This window comes from Mercenaria mercenaria, chromosome 18 (assembly GCF_021730395.1).
Source record: "Mercenaria mercenaria strain notata chromosome 18, MADL_Memer_1, whole genome shotgun sequence".
Classification (NCBI taxonomy): domain Eukaryota; kingdom Metazoa; phylum Mollusca; class Bivalvia; order Venerida; family Veneridae; genus Mercenaria; species Mercenaria mercenaria.
In genome coordinates, this window is record NC_069378.1 from 1,907,845 (window position 1) to 1,927,486 (window position 19,642).

The following is a 19,642-nucleotide window of genomic DNA, read 5'->3' on the forward strand; positions in this document are numbered from 1 at the left end:
CTTTTTTTTTTTTGACCTTGTCTAAATTTAAGAGAGCCTATCCCAAAAACATTTGTCTTATCAAAAATTTAAATTTTTAATCCGGGGGTGAAGGGAAAATCATGCAGTAAATCAAGTTCCGAGTTTAAAAATTTATCCGAACCCCTAATTTAAAAATTTAGGTGTCATCTGCAATTTTAGAAAATTTTTATTTATGTTCTATCAATAAAACCCCAAAATTTTTTATTTTAACAATTTTTAATTTTTATTTTCCATATCTCAGCACAGATAATTTAAAAAAAACACGAGAAACGGGTTACCCTGTCGGCCCCCAGTAAATTTAAAAAAGGGTAAAAATCAATTTAACTGTATGATAATTGTTAAAAAAATTTAAAAAACATTGTGATCCATTTTCCCAATTTATTGGACCCAAAAATTTAAAAAAAAAAAAAAGTTTTTTTTTAGGAAAAAAGAAAGACAAAGTATCCCAAGGCTTTTTTGAAGTCGATTAACATAACTAGGCCCCGGGAAATTATTATCTTCATGTACTTCATTAATCAACAAAATCGGATTTTTCCCCCAAAATAAAAGGCCTTTTTCAAAGCCCGTTTGATCTCGGCAACTAGATTATCAACCTAGATTTTAAATTTTGTTAGCCCCTACTACCTGAAAAACCTTTTAAAAACAATGTTTTTAAAAATGTTTTTTGGTCTCCCCAAATTTTTTAGGGAAAAGTTTTGGTTTATTTTCCTTGGAATAAATTTTTATTATCCCCTTTTTTTTGGGGAAACTGAAAAACCCCTGGTGTGAAAAGCATAATTTTAAAACTCTTTACTACAAAAAATAAAGAAAATTTTTTGTAAAACCTGGAGCCTAGGGCTTTTATTTTTTTTTCAGGGTTTTTTAAAGTGTTAGAGCCCTTTTTCATAGACAAAAACCCTTTTAATGCTAAGACTGTTCTGGGATAGCTTGGGTCATTTTTGTATCTAGACCCTTTATCCATATTTTAGTTGTTAACAATTAACTTGGGAATACAGTGGGTTTTTTAAAAAATTACTAGTTTCTTTTAAAAAATTTTTCCCCGGGTTTTATATATTTTGGAAAACCAAACTTCTGTTTTTAATAAAGGGAATTTTCTTTTCTTGGAAAAAGTTTTTTACTTTTCTAGAATTTCAAAAAAAAAACTGGAAGCTTTTCCCCCCCATCTTTTAAAACCAAACAAACGTAACTAATTAATTTTTTAAATTTTTTTTCCAAAATTTTTTTATTTCCCTTTAAAAGAAAAAGTTCCCTTTTTTTTTTTATTTTTAGTTCTAAAACTGGTTAAAGAATTGTTTTTCCACGGATTTTTCCCTTAAAGTGTCTTTAGAAATAATTGGTCATTAATGGGGAAAATGTAAGTTTTTATCATCTATGTCTTACAATTTTTTTTAAAAATTTATATATACTAAGTATTGTTTCTTTTTTCTTCATTTTGTAAATTTTTTACACTCCCAAGTATTCTATATCAAAGTAACAATGAATTTTTTAAACTTCCCCAGCCCCTTACCATTTTTGACGTTTCAAAAATAAAGAAGTATTTACAATAAAAAATTTATCTGTAACTAATATAAATATCTAACTTCTGACAAAAGCAACTATTTTAAAAATAAGAAAAAAACAAATCTGGCTTTTGAAAGGTTTTAAAAAGCCTCCCGGGAAAACTTCTCCTTTCCCATGTTTAAAATTTAAAAAAGGATCTACCAAATTTCTGTTTTTCAATTTTTGGGTTTAAAAATTTTTTCCCCCCCCTTTTCGGGTTTGATTTTTAGATTTGAATTTCAAAAGCCCAGCTCATGAAATTTAAAAATAAAATTTTAGTCTCCATAAACTAATAAGAACATTTCCAATTTTATCTATAACATTAAAAACATGTTTAAAAGTCTGGACTATCTATATTTTGGGCCCTTATAGTGTTAAAAACAAAAGAAATTCTACTATTCTTTATTTTTAAATATTATTTGCTCGGTTTAAAATTTTTAATTAAGGGGAAAAAATCGTAGAAAAAAACAAAGAGAACTTTCAATTTTTGATGTAAAGTTGTTGTTATAAATTAAAGTAACATTTTCCAATGAAAATAGTAAACCGAAGTTATTTAAAAAAGAAGATTCGAGAAAGGGGGGGCAGATGATTTTCCGGGGAACACCGGAATAAAACAAGCGTGTATGATGCCCTTTGGGCGAAAGGTTTAAAATAACTTTTATTGCTTAATCAAACATATAAAGTATTAAATTTTAATTAAAATACTCTTAATCCCAAAAAATGTTTAAAAATATGGTGCGATTGATTTTTTGTTTTAATGTTTTTTTTTTTATCCTTTTTGTGAGGGGTTTTTTGGGTTTCGGTTTTTGCGGGTTTCCCGGGCACAATAATTTGGGCCCTTTTAGCATCTTACCCGTTTTTATTGTTCCCGGAAGGGCCCAGGTGTCCCCCACGGGCATTATTTTTATCACGGACGGGCCCCCGGGTTTTTAAACCCCGAGCTACCCTAAGCCAGCTGATGGCTTCCCCACAAAAAAAAAATCCTTTAAATCCAACAAGATTTTTGAAAAACCTTATCTGTTTAAAGGGGAAATGAAATTTTTAAATCAGATAACTTAACCACCCAGGTTTTTTCTGTAACACCGGGTTTTAAAATTTGAACAAAAGAAATACGTTTGATCGAAAAAGTTTTAAAATTATGTTAAGAAAACTGTCAGTGCATATTCAAATTTTAAAAGGGGTTCGTTTGAGGGGTTTTTGTAAGGAGATGGGCGGGGAAATTTTTCCCCCTTAACAGAAATTCATTTTAAGGTGGAAAAATTTTTGCATAATTTATTTTTCAATTGTCCTTCCCTCTAAGAAACAAAAATATGCAATAAAGGCATAGATCCCCAGTATTGAAAAAAAGTTTCTCCCTTGAAAAGGCATTTCTTTTGGGCAAAAGCCGTTTTTAAGGGCAGGAAAAAATCTTTCTCAATATTGGACCTGTGACTTTTATTGTTAAAATTTTTTTTTCTTAGATGCTTGTCCTTCAATATCCAAAGTTTGAAAAATTTTGTTTTTTAATTATTGATGATGTTTTAATGCCCCCCTTTAAAATTTTAAGTATTTAACGAGAAATTTTAAAAATTTTTTGAAAACTTTTCATTTAAAGCCTTTTTTCTTCGAAAAGCTACAACAGGAGAAGAACACAGCTTTATATTTTTACACACGTAATTTTAGCATTTTTTTTTTATTTATTAAAAAATTGTTGGCACAAATCAAACAAGCCTAACCCCATGGAGCGGTCACGTGGTTTTCACTATCGGGGGTCCTAAATTTTTTCTGGCTGGGCAAACCTTGGGATACCGTATGAAAAATTACCCTCTATAACCAAAAATGGCGGAAAGGGGGTCCGTGAACTTTTAAAGGGAAAAGGAAGTGACGTAAACAACTGGTTTTTATAAAAAAAGATTTAGTCTTTAACATTTCCCACCTGGGCAACTATTGGGCGCTTTCAATATTTTTCTCAAAAAAGTTTTTGGGGATTTCCCCCCAAAAGGGTTTTTAAAAGGGGATTTTCATAAACCCTTCCATACGCAAGGGGGTGATAAAGATATCGGACCCCATTGCTGTGATAGATACGAAAAATATTCCCCCCAAAAGGGGGCACGTGGGATCAACAACCAGTTAACCCACAAAATTTCCCGTATTCATTGATTTTGCCCCTGATGTTTTTAACCCTAAGGGAGTTTTTTGGGGAGCCGAAAATTTTATGGGAGTTTTTATAAAAAAAAAAGAAATAACCCCAAAGTTTACTAATTATTTGTTATTTACAAAAAGTTTGCAAAAATTTTAAACAAACCCCTAAGAATCCCATCATGGTTTAACGACGTTTTATCTTCTCATACCCAAAAAATTTCATATTATTGTTTTTTAAAATTAAATTTAAATAAAGTGGGAAAAATCAATGATTTAAACGTGTTTATTTATTGTTTTTTTGGAATTCATTTGAATGGTTTTAAAATCAAAAAAAAGGGCTTTTTAAATATGTAATTTTTTGCTTCATTGTCCCCACGAATTTCAATTTTCTCAGAAATGTTTTTATGTGCTTACCGTTATGGAAAATACATGTTAAATTTTTTTTCGCATGCGGGTTTTAAAACTTTAAATTCTTGGGTTTTATTTTTTTCCCCCGGGGAAAATCTTTTTTCTCGTAAAAATTTAAATTTTAAAAACCTATTTTTTTTTTATTTTGCCAAAAGCAAAAAAGAAAATTAAATCTTTGTCAAAATTTCTCGTACACTCAATATCAAGTTTGAAGACTACCATTTTTGAAACAAAATTGGAAAAAAAAAACAACAAGAAAACAACTGCTCATGTTGTAACACAAATGGTATTTCAAGTTGTTTGATAAGTCGTATTAAAAATCAAGCTGAATGTGGGTTTTATCACTGCCGTGTGAAACAAAAAGAAAACCTTTAAAACCCTTTTTCAGCCCAAATGATTGAACCCCTTTAGGGGCCACTCATCATGGGGCTCTCTGTTTGGGTACAGTTTAATTTTTAAATTTAAACACCCCCTTTTTAATAAGAAGTAGAAATTTCCCAAATTGAATGGGGGACCAGTTTTTTTTTAGGGCATTAAGCAGGGGAAAAGGGGTTTAAAAAATAAAAACCGCCCTGTAAATTTTGGGATAAACACGTTCTTTTTTATAGTATTTTTTGTTAACGTCTGTAGAATCCGAACAAACGTAATTCTTGTATACAAATATGACGCGAGTTGTTAATGTATTGTTTTGATAGGTGATGACTTTACGATTAAGGTACAATTTTAATTACCATTCTGTTGCTATAGGAAACGGTAAACATGTTTTGGTGTTAAGCTCTTTTACAGTTGGACGCTACGCTGTCCTCTTTGATTGTGTCTGACGGAAGAGGTGAAGGACTCTACGGCAGGTAGTTCTTAAATTCGACCGGGACTGAAATATTTGGATTTCTGTCTTCTGGTCTGTTTCGTCGGGTCCTTAAGGGTGTTTCACTTGTTAATCTGTCGTCTGCAAATGCATCGAATACATGCGTTTTAGGTTCATAAGGATTGCTTTTTATATAAATATACATGAGTATTTTTTGTGTTTTACTTAATATGCCTCTGTTGCTACTGCGTATGTTAGGGTTTCACCTGGCGGAGATAACATTTATTTACACTATCCTGTGACTTTGGAACATGGTGGGAGTAAGATTGAGGTTAGGTGTTGACGGATTTTCATAAAATAAAACGTATTGAAGACAGGTTTTAGAAATGGGTGTTTTTCTCTGCACAAAGCGTCTGACATCAGTTCTCAGCACTTTTTTCAAACACTTTGCCCAACTCATTTGTGGCCTTACTTTGAAGATAATGCACACACTTCTGTAGTTGGGCGAAATGTTTGAGAAGATCTGATTGTAGACATTTTTTTCGGATTGTTGTCTTCGACCCTCTTTATCTTATGAAAATTCGTCACGTAATAAGGAAAGTATAGGCAAAATGACACCTTAATCGGGACATTTCCTCTATGTGTATAGTATCAAAAAGTCACGTGAGTTGGCAACCCTGGAGTAGGTATGTTGGCAGTACGCCAATCAATTTTTTGATACATGATTATTGTCCCGTTTATACATGGGTGGATCCAGTGAAGAAAGTAGTGAATAACGTTTTATCATTGTTGTTAGTAATAGTGACGGGAGACAAAATGTAACTTAAAACTTTCGCTACGAACCTCTTTTAGCAGGTGTGATTTATTCCCATTCAACAAGATAAATCTCACTTCTACCACACTGTTGATAGTCATAATTTCGCTTAGTTTCCGGTAACATGCTCAGAAAAATTAGGGTAGGTAGGTCGGAAAACTTTTTTTTTTTGGATTATTTTTTTTTGTTAAGGGAGACTTTTCGGAAATTATTTTTGTGTCAAAAATGAATACAAATAAGTGAGTTATGCCTTTAGAGCATCAGTAAGTTGATTTCTAACATCACTGGCCATGTTTAAAGCATAACAAGTGAAGTTTTGCAACCTTTTGTTAAAAAGTTGAAAAAAATATTCCCCGAGGCCATAAAAACATTTAGGGTCTGGCCAAAAATTTAGGGTAGGTCGGGATACCGGAAACAAATTTATTTTTACGCCTTATCAATATACAAATAAAAGTAGACAAATTGGGAGCTGTTTAATTTTGACGTAGATCTATAACGAAAATAAACTTGGTCGCTCAGTCTTGTAATGCGGGTGGCCTCAGAATATAAAATATTTTGTGTCGTTAATTTTAGTACATGCATGTGCTTCTGATTTTACCATAAAATGTAAACGTATTACTTAATTTTCTGTACATATTTTGTAATTATCTTTCTACTCAGGTGCCCGCTCGTGATAAAATAAAGCACGGAGGGGCACCTGAGGTCTTCCTCCACCACCAAGGCTGGAAAGTCGCCATATCACCAACAGAGTGTCGGCGGTGCGAAGTTAAACTCAACAAACAAACAAACATTCTAACTTCTTGCACAAAAGTACGCAAAATGTGGTCATCAATTTGGATCCTATTTCGAACACTTTTAAAGTTTTGATAGGAGATACTGTGAAAAGTGTGTTTATGAGAGGTTATAAAATGTACAGTCTCTCTCATCTCCTCTCCCCCCCCCCCCCCCCCCCCCCCCCCCAACCCCATCCAAGCACCGGCATAAGCTGAATTTAATCAGAACGAAATTGAATGGACTCTACGAAAGGACCAAAAAGTATAACAGTTATGTTCACAACATAGACACTATCTATTTAATATATCAAAGGCAACGCCAATGTCACGAAACCGTTCAACGTCTTCATGATGCCGTCATATCAAATACATTTAATTAACACAATATGCGATTTCCTATGGTTCCACGTTACTCGCTACTAAATGCATTTTTTTACATCTTAAAACTGTTCATATGAACGTTAACGTCCTGATCCAACACTTACCAAGGTGTTCTTGGACTGTCAAAGATCGTTTATGCGAGACGCTGGTTCCTAACTTCGTCAGACCCTTTCCCTTAAGCATTATGCAGCTTTGCCATTGACTTTTTTCCTATACATTTTCTATTCAAAACACAAAATTTTAACAATGACCTCCGTTTAACACCCATTTGTAAGACGTCAACAAAACTAACATATCCGCAAAACATTTTAATGACGTAAAATGTTTAAGTTTATGTTTTTACATTTTCACATACATATCAACCCGTATTACGCAAACGTAGTTTTGAAAATAACTTGTAAGTAATTTCTAGGAAAAGAGATAAAATTAGACCAAATAAAGTCCCGTGACGTTGGCATTGGGAGTATAATAAACTTTTTCAAAAAATTAAATGAACATTATAATTATGACAGTTCAACCATGGACGCAAATGGAAGCACCACTCTATCATTTTGATAGATTTTTTGGGGGGCGGGGTTTAACACCTTTTTTTCAACAGTATTTCAGATATGTAACAGCGGGCAGTTAACCTAACCAGTGTCAACAAAATATTTTCTTTCGCGCATCATGCGCAAAGTTAGCACTTGTAACAAAACCTTGCGCATAGAGCAGCTACAGCGAATATATATTTTTCATCATTATTAACAAAAGTTTTAACAGCAGTTTACCATTCAAATATATCTGTAGTGATTCATTAAGATTTTTCTTTTATAGACGGAAAACGAATAAAGAGAATTTGACATCCTGTTTAAATTTTCAAAACTTAAATATATGTTTACATGTTTATGTGGTGTTTCTACGAAGTAAATATTTACCGTGTCATTTATTTAAATCTTCTGTTCATAAAAATATAGATACCTTTCATTGTCTTTGTTGCGTAAACTGGTGTAATTAATGTCATATAACTTACAACTATAATTCATTACGTACAAGTCTTAACGCGCGTTTACAATTAGGCCAATTAGGCTAATTTGTACCTATATAATGCGCTACTGTGTCAAAAAAAACAAGGTTTTTAGAGGTTTGTTAATTACTTATATGACGAGATGTGTTATATAAATTGTATGGCTCAGCTGACTTAAGGCCTCATCTAAAATGTGTTTGTATTTTGAACAATATTTTGTTTTGGTTGTTTCACGTAGTAATGCGTCATATACAAATGGGTATAAAAGAATTTACAGAGGCAGAGCATGTGAAACACTGTTTAACTACCAGAAATGACGTGGTCAACAAACGTTACTTGTATTTTAATCGTGCTATTTGAACTATCACACTATGTGTACTTTATCAAATTTTAACTAACATGCAATTGTAGCTGATGTTTAAAATATACTCTATCATGGACAGTCTTTATTTATTCAATTTATCCGTACAATTATAACTCGGACATTCTTCATATGCCTGTATCTGTCACATGTGTTTAGAAAATGCCAGTCTCCAAAACAGGAACATCAGTCTGAAGGCAATTTTCATGAAACATCTTTACATCTGGTCAGTTCCAAGATTGTCCTCACACAAAAAGAATCAAATTTCATGGTTTGTCTGATCTGGTAAAAGTCTGACCGGCTTTTAGATACACCTAATTCGTAACAAAGTTTTTATTTAATGGCGAGAGCCACATATAAACTAAACGTCGGATATTTTGTTATTGTTGCTGTTTTTTTTTTAAAATAGAAAATGCGGAAACTCCACAGGTCGCTCAACACAACAAAAACAAAAATGTTGCAGGCTTGGTTTGGTCGAGCCTGTTCTAGGACAGTAGTAGAAATGCATGCTACTGTCCGCGCCCTCTAGCCCCAGGTTGAGCAGAACTCAACATTTACACATGCTACAAGTACAAAAAACAAAAACAATTTACAGACATCCGCAGATGTGTTCATACGGCGGTGCACATGGAACCTTCAGTGATGCACTAGATGAAATTACTTACATTCGGATAAGAGTCCCGTGTATCGATCCTCAAAAAAATCAGGGAAGCTTCCCGAATTCGATCGTCTACTGTATCTTGCATTATCCTCCGACTAAATTTACTATTAGTCTTCTGGAGAAGTCGCCCATATGGTCTGCCGGTGGCGGTTATAGATAAGCTTAAATATACATACGCACACTCGGAAAACATAATTCAAATTAGATAGGGCCTTAAGAGCTTGGTGGAAGATCGATTCATTTTCTGTTAACAGCAAACAAATGTATATAACGGCTGCTAATGAAAAATCGGTAAATCTTTTTCCTGACAAGGAACTTAGCTCTACATAAGAAGTTGTGAAACTCACCTATTTAACATTTAGCATCAAGGTCAATACAATGACAACGACATACAGACGACCTTCTGTTCTTTTTTTGTTGTCAATAACTGGAAATGTAACAGGCAAGCAGTACAATTTCGGTTGTTTATTCTAGCGTAGATATTAAAGATAGATGATAGCTTAAATCAGCGCCTGCTTCGAGTGCTGGAATGCCGTAAATGAAATCTTATAGGAAATTGAATTTAAAGCTGATACTGAATTTTCACCCAACTTGAAGATCGGCATTTATATTTTACAAAAGATTGAACTGCCAGCTATCATTGTATGTTGACCTAGCACGAAAATGAAACTTTGAATAGGCTGAATTTCGATCTAGTATTGAATTTTTGACCTGTTTGAAGATTGAATTTCAGAGTTGGAAAAAGTGGAATATGTCTCTAGCATCAAATTTCGATCTAGTGTCCTGCTTGCTAAGTTTTAACTTATGATATTGTTAACAATTAAGCTGATTATTTGATGAGCAATGTCTTTGTTCCATTGTTTGCCAATTCTTACACTATCATATTTGTGATAAGATCTAAAGAATAGTTTTATAAGAATAATTTGCATAATTCGCATGTATTAATTCGCCATTTCATTGGTTGAAAATCGTAAACTGAAAAGACAAGAAATAATGCAGCATTTTCGTAAAAAGAAATGAGGACAACAAGTTAGCGGACATCCACAGAACAATTGCGATGACCGCTTCAATGTGGGCGTTGTCAGTTGTAGTGGCAGCAACTGTCGGTGCCGATGAAAACTTCTTGGATGCCAGTTTCCGAATGTCGTCAAACGAATTTGGGCAATTCGTCGAAATCACCGATAGATGGAGACCCTTTAAAGCTATATGAACAGCAATTTCATCACTAATTTGTCCATCATTAAGTATTGCAGTTTCTAGTTTAAATAAAAACATTTCAGGCGTCTCATGAGCAGATTGTTTCATGGTAAATATGTTCAGGTTAATTGTATTATGTTTATTATATAGCACATCTTTGAACTTTTCGTACGTTGTTGGTTGGTTCCCTAGATTTTCCAGCAATAATCTAGCATTACCCTCAAGGTGCCAGATAAGGGATGTCAAATGCTTGCTCATTGGACATTTTCATTACAGTTTTTTACTGATCAAAACGCTTTAAATATCTTTGTACATTTTGCTGCCATGAAATGTGTCCATCTCTATCGTTGCGTTGTGATTGTTGTTGTTACATTGGCTCTCCAGCAGCCAGATTTTGGTCTTCCTTTATTGATTTTCGAACATCCTGATTTTTGCCTTCTTCTATTGGTCCCTGCGACCGCGTTTTGTAATTAGATGGCTGCATCATGCGTACTTGCTGTTGTGTTAGGAATCTTTACTCACGCGCTTGTGGAGGCACTGGGAACTTGACGATCCTACCCATAAGGATTTCTGCTTGAGTGTTGCAAGTATTGTTTATCAAGATCATGCCCATTTCCAACTGTCAGCAGAGGTTAGAGCCTATGAAATGTTGTGGTCTATACATCTTTGTGGAACAAAATGTTGAGAAATGGGACATGATCTTATATCGTTTTTAGATAAATTTACATGCAACACTCAAGCAGAAAATTAGCTCGAATATAAATTTTCTAATTTTTATGTTAACGAACTTCGAGCTCGCATTGCATTTCAAGCCTGCTTAAAAAAAAAAAAAGAAACATCTGAAATTTTGAAATAATAAACTGAACTTTAATCTATCTTTGAATTTCGGAGAAGCCCTTAGAACGACGAGGTGAATTTTGAGTATTGCTAAAAAGATATAGACTGTTCAATGTCTGCAATAGTCTTAAAGAGTAAATTTATTTGTTCTTTGTCAAACAGAAGTAATTTCAAAAAAAAAAAGATCCGTATTTTACCGTATATCTAAATGTAGATAAACAGACATACAGTATACGTTAATAAGACCATTTTAAAAATAAACAACATACTTTTTAAGATTAAATACAATGTGTTAACTATTGCGGTACCTTTTGCAAAGCCAGTCTATCTTTATTACGTGTTTTTCATAAATTTAATTCTTTGTAATTTATAAATATATTTTTACTCGTGCGAACACTCCCTCATATGACTGATACAATGACAAGACTTTCTTAACCAAGAACAGTTCAAATCACATACTCGGCATTTTATGAATATGAGTCAACTGGTCAAATTTCAGATATAGTCCATCCATCATTCGCACAAAAATATCAAAAATAGGCAAATAGTTGGATACTGAAGATTTTCTTTAAATATAAATCACAAAATTTAGAGATAAAATAAATGATTTACTGTATACTGAAAGGGTCTTTGCTTCTTTCTTGGCCTTAGATTACGATTAAGGGCGGCGAAGCCGAAGATCAAGATGGCAAAAATGTTGCAATTTTCCCCTTCGATATCGCGATTTCGCGATAGAGCAAAGGGATACACGAAGAGCGAGACCACAATGCCAAAGTGTGAGATCATGACAGCGAAACTGCGAAATAATTTCGCCCTATGTCATCGAGATATCGCGTTTCGCGCTAAAGAGTAAGTATTTTGTAATAAAAATAAGCGTATCTGTGACAACATAAGCATGAAATTGCATATCATCTGATTTCCAGTAATCGTTTACCTGTCATCTACTGCTTTGTATAAGCTGCGACATATTCTGAAAAAAAAAAACAACAAAAACAACAACAACAACAAAAAACAAACAAAACACAAAAGTTTAGTACACTTAAACGTACCACTGCTTTTTAGGAAGGTCTTACAACCCTGGAGGTCTATTGTTTCAGGGTTTCTATAGAAACATAAACAACAAACACATTTATATAGCAGCTGCTAATAACCAAGCAAAACAAGGACAAAAGTCCAGCAGGAAAATTCACGTTTCAGGAATGCAGCCGCTCATATAAGAAGGAATATATGTAACATTTCAAGGTTTTAAGGTTTTATCATTTCCCTCAATACATGATGTATGTAGATATGATGTAAAAGAACATATGCAGACAAATATAAACGAGGTATAAGAACTTAAATAATTAGAATGAAAATAAATCCTTGGGAAAAAATATTCCTCAATTCACGTTTAGATTGAGAAATTAATTTTCATTTTTTAACCTTAATTTCAAGAGAACAAAATGATATTATAAAATTCTTTTTCAACAGTTGTTCATTGAATAACAAAAGTTATATAAAATGTTTATTTTTGTGACATGTTTTGTATATCCGAGAAATTTTCTCAGAAATATAATTTTTTTCATGTAAAGTTTGGAATTTACATGTACATTATCATTTATATCGAATATGCAATAATCAATTCATTGAAGTAAAACTTTAAGAAAATTACATATATAATTCATAGTTCCTAGTTCTCATATTGAATACCAATTTCAAACTGGACATGTACTTAGCCTTTGCCCTAATGAAACTAGGAGTGTACAAATGTACAAACTTAATGTATATAGAAGAAGATATAATTAAAATTTTAAAGTCAGTCCATTAAAAAATCTAGGAAATGTCTTTAAATGTTTTACGGGATCTTGAAGTACATTTATTAAGTGATTGCTAATGGTAGAAACCGCGGGACATTTTATTAATTTAAAATTGCTTTTACTTTCTAAGCTAATCTAGATATACCCCATTTATACCGCTGCTCTTCTTCGGAACATTTTATTTTCCTTTTATAACACATTAAAACTCACACATGGAAAAACGCATTATAGTCATGTCATAACACACGTGAAGAAACGCTAACCGGTTCTTCCAACTTAACCTTGACCCAAGTATGATTCTATATACCCTACCTATAACATACGCACAAATAGTACGTTTAAATTATCACGTTGGAAGTACCTGATAATGATTACACTTTGTCAACATCTTCTACTAGCTTTTAAAGCTTCCAGTGTGTGCAGTGATCAACAGTGGATAAAAGTTGCACATTTTATATTAGAAATTAATAAATAGAAAAAGATATCTTATTATTTTTGAAAAAAAGAATTTAATTATAGTATGACATGCAGAGTGTTCATCGCATTTATTATTCAAATTTAGATCTTACCTTGATTAAACATGTAACGAGTCCTTCATCGAAAAGTTGATGTACTACCTTGCAGTGACACCTTTTGCAGAAGGATACCTCGGAGAGGCAACACTCTACAGCAGGCACTGATGTGTGCGAAAGGTGCGTTGTATTATTTTGTCATTCTTCAAACGTTCATTATATTTGAATGGCATTTCTTGGCATAAGTACAATTTTTATTTACTTTATTCAATCAGAGCATGTTTTCATTGCATTTGCTAAATTTTCTGACACATGATTGTAATGTGATTTGTAATATGCACGAGTTCTCCAGCGGACATATTCGGCCAAGTCTGCATAAACATCAATGACAGAAAGAAACACAAATTAAGATATAAAAAGTGTCAGGAAATCGTCAAATTAATTGAATATAAAACAACTTTGACTTTGAGCTGCATATCGAATCGACATTGGGTATATGGTTGGAAAACTGACAAAAACAAACAAACAAACAAATAAACAAATTCACCCAAGCATGATATAAGAGACCAAACCGAACGTTTTTTAATATAACGTGGAAGATTTGAAATACTAGTTTTCAACTGTACTGATACAATGCTTTCAGTTTTATAAGGGACCAATTTATCAACAATTATCCTTTCTATGGCTTGTATATTCATCCGTGGGTAGTTTCAGAAAGTTGTTTATCAAGAGAAACTTAAACTGCAAGGATTGTGGAATGAATCATGTCATTACCTCCTCTGCTATCGTGTCAATAGCAGAAATAAATATACGAAATACCCTCGTGCGGACTTAGCATCATTTAATAGCGTGTGCCTCCGTGGACATTTTGCACAAGCGACAAAACCGATATCTTTGCTTATTTCATCTGATCTCTCCACTATTAACAAATGTATTAATATCATTCTGTATTGTTCTTTTATACCACAGAATCCCTTTAAGTATAGTATTGCAATACCATAATTAAGATATGAACAAACTGAACTTTGAAGGGTCTGCTGGCAACTATCCATAGTAAAGACAAACACTATTTCGAAACAATACTTTCATGTCTCCTTGACCCATTATAGACATCATCGAGATGAATTTATTTAATCAGATTATTTGGCCGGAGCTGAATTTAAACACTTTTGGCTTAAGGATTTGTAATATAATGAATTATTTAACTTGAATGATTTGTTATAATATTAGTACATTAACTGTGATAAATAATACATGAATTAAATTGAAAAAAGTAAATTAATTTATAACCTACTTTCCTAAATTTCCCTGCGCAACCAGCAGATATGGCGACGATCAATTCAGAATAATACAGTACTTTTGTATAAAGCTGTTCGGGATAATGATAAGACAATACTGACATTACTGAAATGGAATTTTACTCGAGTTAGAAAATGAAAAACTAATGTAAATTAAACAAGTACTGTTCCGAAAATATTTCTGTGCAAATTAAATCAATACCTACAGAAACATTTTCACAGATGCTGTAATATACGTGTTCTGCTTACGATACAGTCAGCCACAGAAATGAGGAAGGGATCATGTCTTCTTTGAAATGTTTGATACAATCTCTATGCTAAAAATTAAACTCCACCATCCCCTGTGTTGTTGGCTGCAATATGTTAAAAATGATCTAACGTCAATAAATTCAATTGATGCGTAATAGAGTTCCGCTTTAGCCGGTGCTAGGGGGTGTAAAAGGTGTTGCATTTCTCAGGAACAGACTCAGTTAAACCGGGTCTGCTATTATTTTGCTTGTTTGCATTCTTTGCTTCCAAAGGAACTTTTTACAGATTTTAATTCTTTTCTTTTTATTAACAGGTTGTTGATGTTTCAAGACTCAAGACTTACCGTCTTTTTGCGAGCAGAAATTTCACAATAGTCAAGCAGGTGATTAGCTTCTGTGCACCCCATTTTCGAGAAGTTCAGTTTCCAGAACTTTCAGCATGGATAGAGATATACATTCAAAGTCGGTGTTGACCTTCACCTTTCATTCTACATATGATGATATATATCTTATGGTATCAACGATACCTACATGTGTAGTAAACCCGTCTAAAGCCACAAAGGAATGTACGAGCTACGACAATGTCTCAGATCTAGCACAACATATTCCGAAACGTAGACAGAAAGAATTCGTTCCTGAAAATAGGAAAGATAACGGTTACTGGGAAAAAAGGCGAAAAAATAACGAGGCTGCAAAAAAGTCCAGAGAAAAGAAAAGAATCAACACCCTAGCTTTAGAAAACACAATGATGGAACTTACAAGAGAAAATATCAGGCTCAAGAATGAATTGATGCTAATCAAGAGAAAGTTTGGGGTGTCATTTGGTAAAGCTTTCACAGGGGACGAGGCTGGTATTCAACGCAGAGAGAAACACCCGCAATTACATCCGATCGATCTCAGAATCTGTAAGAGCAGATAGTCTATCCGAATATATGGCCAGATACCCTTCAATATTGTCACACTCACATCATCGACTAGGTCTCCTCCGTATATCCGCCCTCTCTAGGCACACACTACATCTTCCCGCTTGCCTTCAAGTACAGTAATTACAGAGTCTTGTGATATAAACGATGTCAACAACACTGACCCAGATACCTTTACTTACTCGACGAAACTTCGATGCTCAATACCCAAATAATCTGAAGTACAGAGAGGAAGATCTTAATCCAGTTGATATTCAAACAGATGACTAAGTACGTCAATCCTATTCAGTCATAGTGCCAACAAATCGCCTTTCCCTTTACAGAAGTATCTTAGCAGATCAGTATCTGAAATCAACTTGCCTGTCAGTTATGGATCGAACGTCAAATATACGCAGCGATGATTGGTGATTAGTAATGACGAGACACTGATTGTCGGGAAGATATCCAGTATCTCTACTCGTGCATCAAACAGTCCAAGTCCAGATTAAGCAGGATCATGATATTTTTTGAAAGATGAAATTGAAGGATGAATTAGAATAACTCAAGCGGAAACAGTGGAGATAATATATCTTTAAGAAAATGACGAAATGACAAACATGAATATGGACGAACTTTGTGTAAATATTTCAGATAATGTATGTAAATATACTGGAAACAAATATGTAAATAATGTAACTATAGCTCAATGATGTTTATGAGCGCATGAAGAAGGATCTTTTTCCGTTGTATCTGTATTTTAAAATACGGCAAATGGCAGATGCATTGTCCATTATGCATTTTAAAATATGAAGAAAAATCCTATCAAAAACTTTGAAATATATTAAAGTACAGTGATTGCCTCATTTTATTTTTACGCCCTGTTTAAGAGTAAACTTTGTTTACCACTTACTGTTGATACTTACAAATGAAATGACTCAAAGAATATGCCCCTGCTGAAATACCGCATACTCATGCTACTGTTTCTTACAAACTCCGCATTTTATCGGGATGTAGTTTGTAATATTTTGAAAATTAAACATAATGCTTATTTTATCAAATATTTGTAAAATGTATAAAACAGTTATCACAAGAGGACACAATGCAAATATCATTAAACACAGTGCATGTTTGGTATTTAACCCCTCTAGTTAGCCGTTACGCTATCCTATTAGATGGTAAGATGATTAATAAAGTGTAAGACTCCGCGATGCTTTTCCAGCCCAGGGAGGGCCGGCGGCCAAAAATATGTTGGGCACGGAACTTCACTCATAGTAAAAGGAGCGGGGCGAAAATGCAAGGGTCGATAGGGTAAGAGGAAATCCGACTGGAGTTTTCCCCTGCTTGTTTGCTCTGTATGTGTGTGAATGTGCCTGGATGTGTGTTTCTTGTGCGGTAACCCATTGTGTTTTTTTCCTGCTTATCTGCTTGTTTGCTGTGTGTGTATGTTGGTGTCTCTGTCTGTTAACTGAGTGAATGTGTCTCGTGTACGTGCGTGTTTGCGCTGCTGTGGTTTGAGGTGTAGGATGACTGCGTGTTTGCGCTGCTGTGGTTTGAGGTGTAGGATGACTGCGTGTTTGCGCTGCTGTGGTTTGAGTTGTAGGAAGACTGCGTGTTTGCGCTGCTGTGGTTTGAGGTGTAGGAAGACTGCGTGTTTGCGCTGCTGTGGTTTGAGGTGTAGGAAGATAGCGTGTTTGCGCTGCTGTGGTTTGAGGTGTAGGAAGACTGCGTGTTTGCGCTGCTGTGGTTTGAGGTGTAGGAAGACTGCGTGTTTGCGCTGCTGTGGTTTGAGGTGTAGGAAGACTGCGTGTTTGCGCTGCTGTGGTTTGAGGTGTAGGAAGACTGCGTGTTTGCGCTGCTGTGGTTTGAGGTGTAGGAAGACTGCGTGTTTGCGCTGCTGTGGTTTGAGGTGTAGGAAGACTGCGTGTTTGCGCTGCTGTGGTTTGAGGTAGGAAGACTGCGTGTTTGCGCTGCTGTGGTTTGAGGTGTAGGAAGATTGCGTTTTTGGAATGTTGCTTTCTCTGTTGAAATTCATCCTTGATTATTTTCACTTTCCGCAACACCCGCAACTTTTATCTATTCCACCTCTTCCCCTTTTTGCATTTTGCATATAATTAAAATGTACTTGCTGGATTTTTGAAGCACTCCGTCTGCTATACCTTTCCGTTACAGTTTTTTTTTTGTTGTTGCGGGCTTGGCTCTATGGCTGTGTTTGAGGTGCTCTGTGCTTTCGAGAAGTCTACCATTACCTTTAATTAGATACGCAGTTTTACATCTTGTTTGACACCTGGCGAATTAAATGAAAACGTTAAGGAGAAAGGTGACATCTAAGGATAATTAAACACAGAAATATCTAAAATAAGAAGTTTGATAGATTACTATATAAGTCGTGCTGCATAAACAATGTTTTGAAAATGCACACCTCATGCGCAATAAGGTTTATTTTGATTTATTATTTCAGCTGCCACATCTATCAATGTAAAGTGTGCTAAGAATTTTCCTTCTGCTTACATATACGAGTAATGAATCGTTAAATAGTTTCCTTTTATCAAAAATAAACTTTAATCATTTGTATACCTTTTTCATCTTATTCTAACAATCCATCATAGTTGATCTTATTTGTAAGGAAGTTTCAAACATATCTATAAGTTATTTAAAGATGTTGCATATAGATATAACTTCGTTAGTAATTCGTGTACTGGGACAACCTCTTTAGAGAACAACTTGCTAGAAGGACTAAACTATATTAGTCGTACCGGAAGTTGGTGCTCTGGACCCAGTTGCTCGAAACATTAACAGGCGATTAAGCTAACGGTTGCTTAACTTTTAAGTTCATATTTCGACATTTCAGAAGACTAAGAAAAACAAATGTATGAACTAAGGATTATAAACACTAAACATTCTTTTTAGTTAAAGCAAAACATCATACTGGTGTTTCCCATCATGACTATTTTGAATCAAAATGTAACCGGCTGATAGTTTAACAGCCAGTCAATGTTTCGAACAATTAGGTAGTATGTCCGAAATCACAATCGGTATTTTCTATTCGATTGCGTATTTTCCTTATGCGATTTTACCATTCTCCGTTATTATATTGAAAAGCCATTTTCTGTTACGGCCGAAGAATATCAATATAGCATACAAGTGTACGTTATCTCGTGTAAATAGCCGATAGTCATTTCCGATCCATTACCCTAATTTACTAAGAAATTTATAATGCATTTTTGGAGATGTGTTTGTACTTTGGTTGTGTTGTGAACAGAGGTTTTACTATTATCAAGCATGCGTTAGTAAAAAGCATACCTGCACAACCGTCAAATGTATTTTTAAAAGCCTCGAGTAGTAGAGCGTCCGCTCCGAGTGCGGGAGGTCGCAGGTTCGACTGACGGCTACGTCATTCTAAATACATAAAAATGGTACCATCGACTCTCAGCATTAAAAGGGAATCTGGCTTCTCCTCTCAAACCCTCGTAGTGATAGATTACATCAGAAATGATGTGTCGAATATGGTGACCATTTCGTGCCGCTTCAATTATCGCCTCACAAACACGTGACGATGCAATAATAATCACATTATCGCCTTGTCCGAAAACGTATATACATATGAGATTTAACAATTATCGCCTTAATGTTCGCATGTCTTTCTTAATTCTTGCACTGGGAATCTGAAAATTCCCCCAAAACCTGTTTCATAATGCGAGATTAAGCAAAACGTTGTATTGTCATATCGTCGCAATGCCGCTTGGGATAAAATTTCTGGACAAATTGATCGATATAATTCTTACCGAGTGCTGTGTATCAATACATCTAAACAAATTTTCAAATAGTCTCTGCTGATGCCATTTTCCTTTTTTTAATGGTGTAACAGAAAATTTAATCCACGGTGCTATAGTAAGAAATAATCCCGAACACCGGACGGCAAGGCGACAATGCGAGGATTTACTAAATTTTTTTCAACTATGTACCAA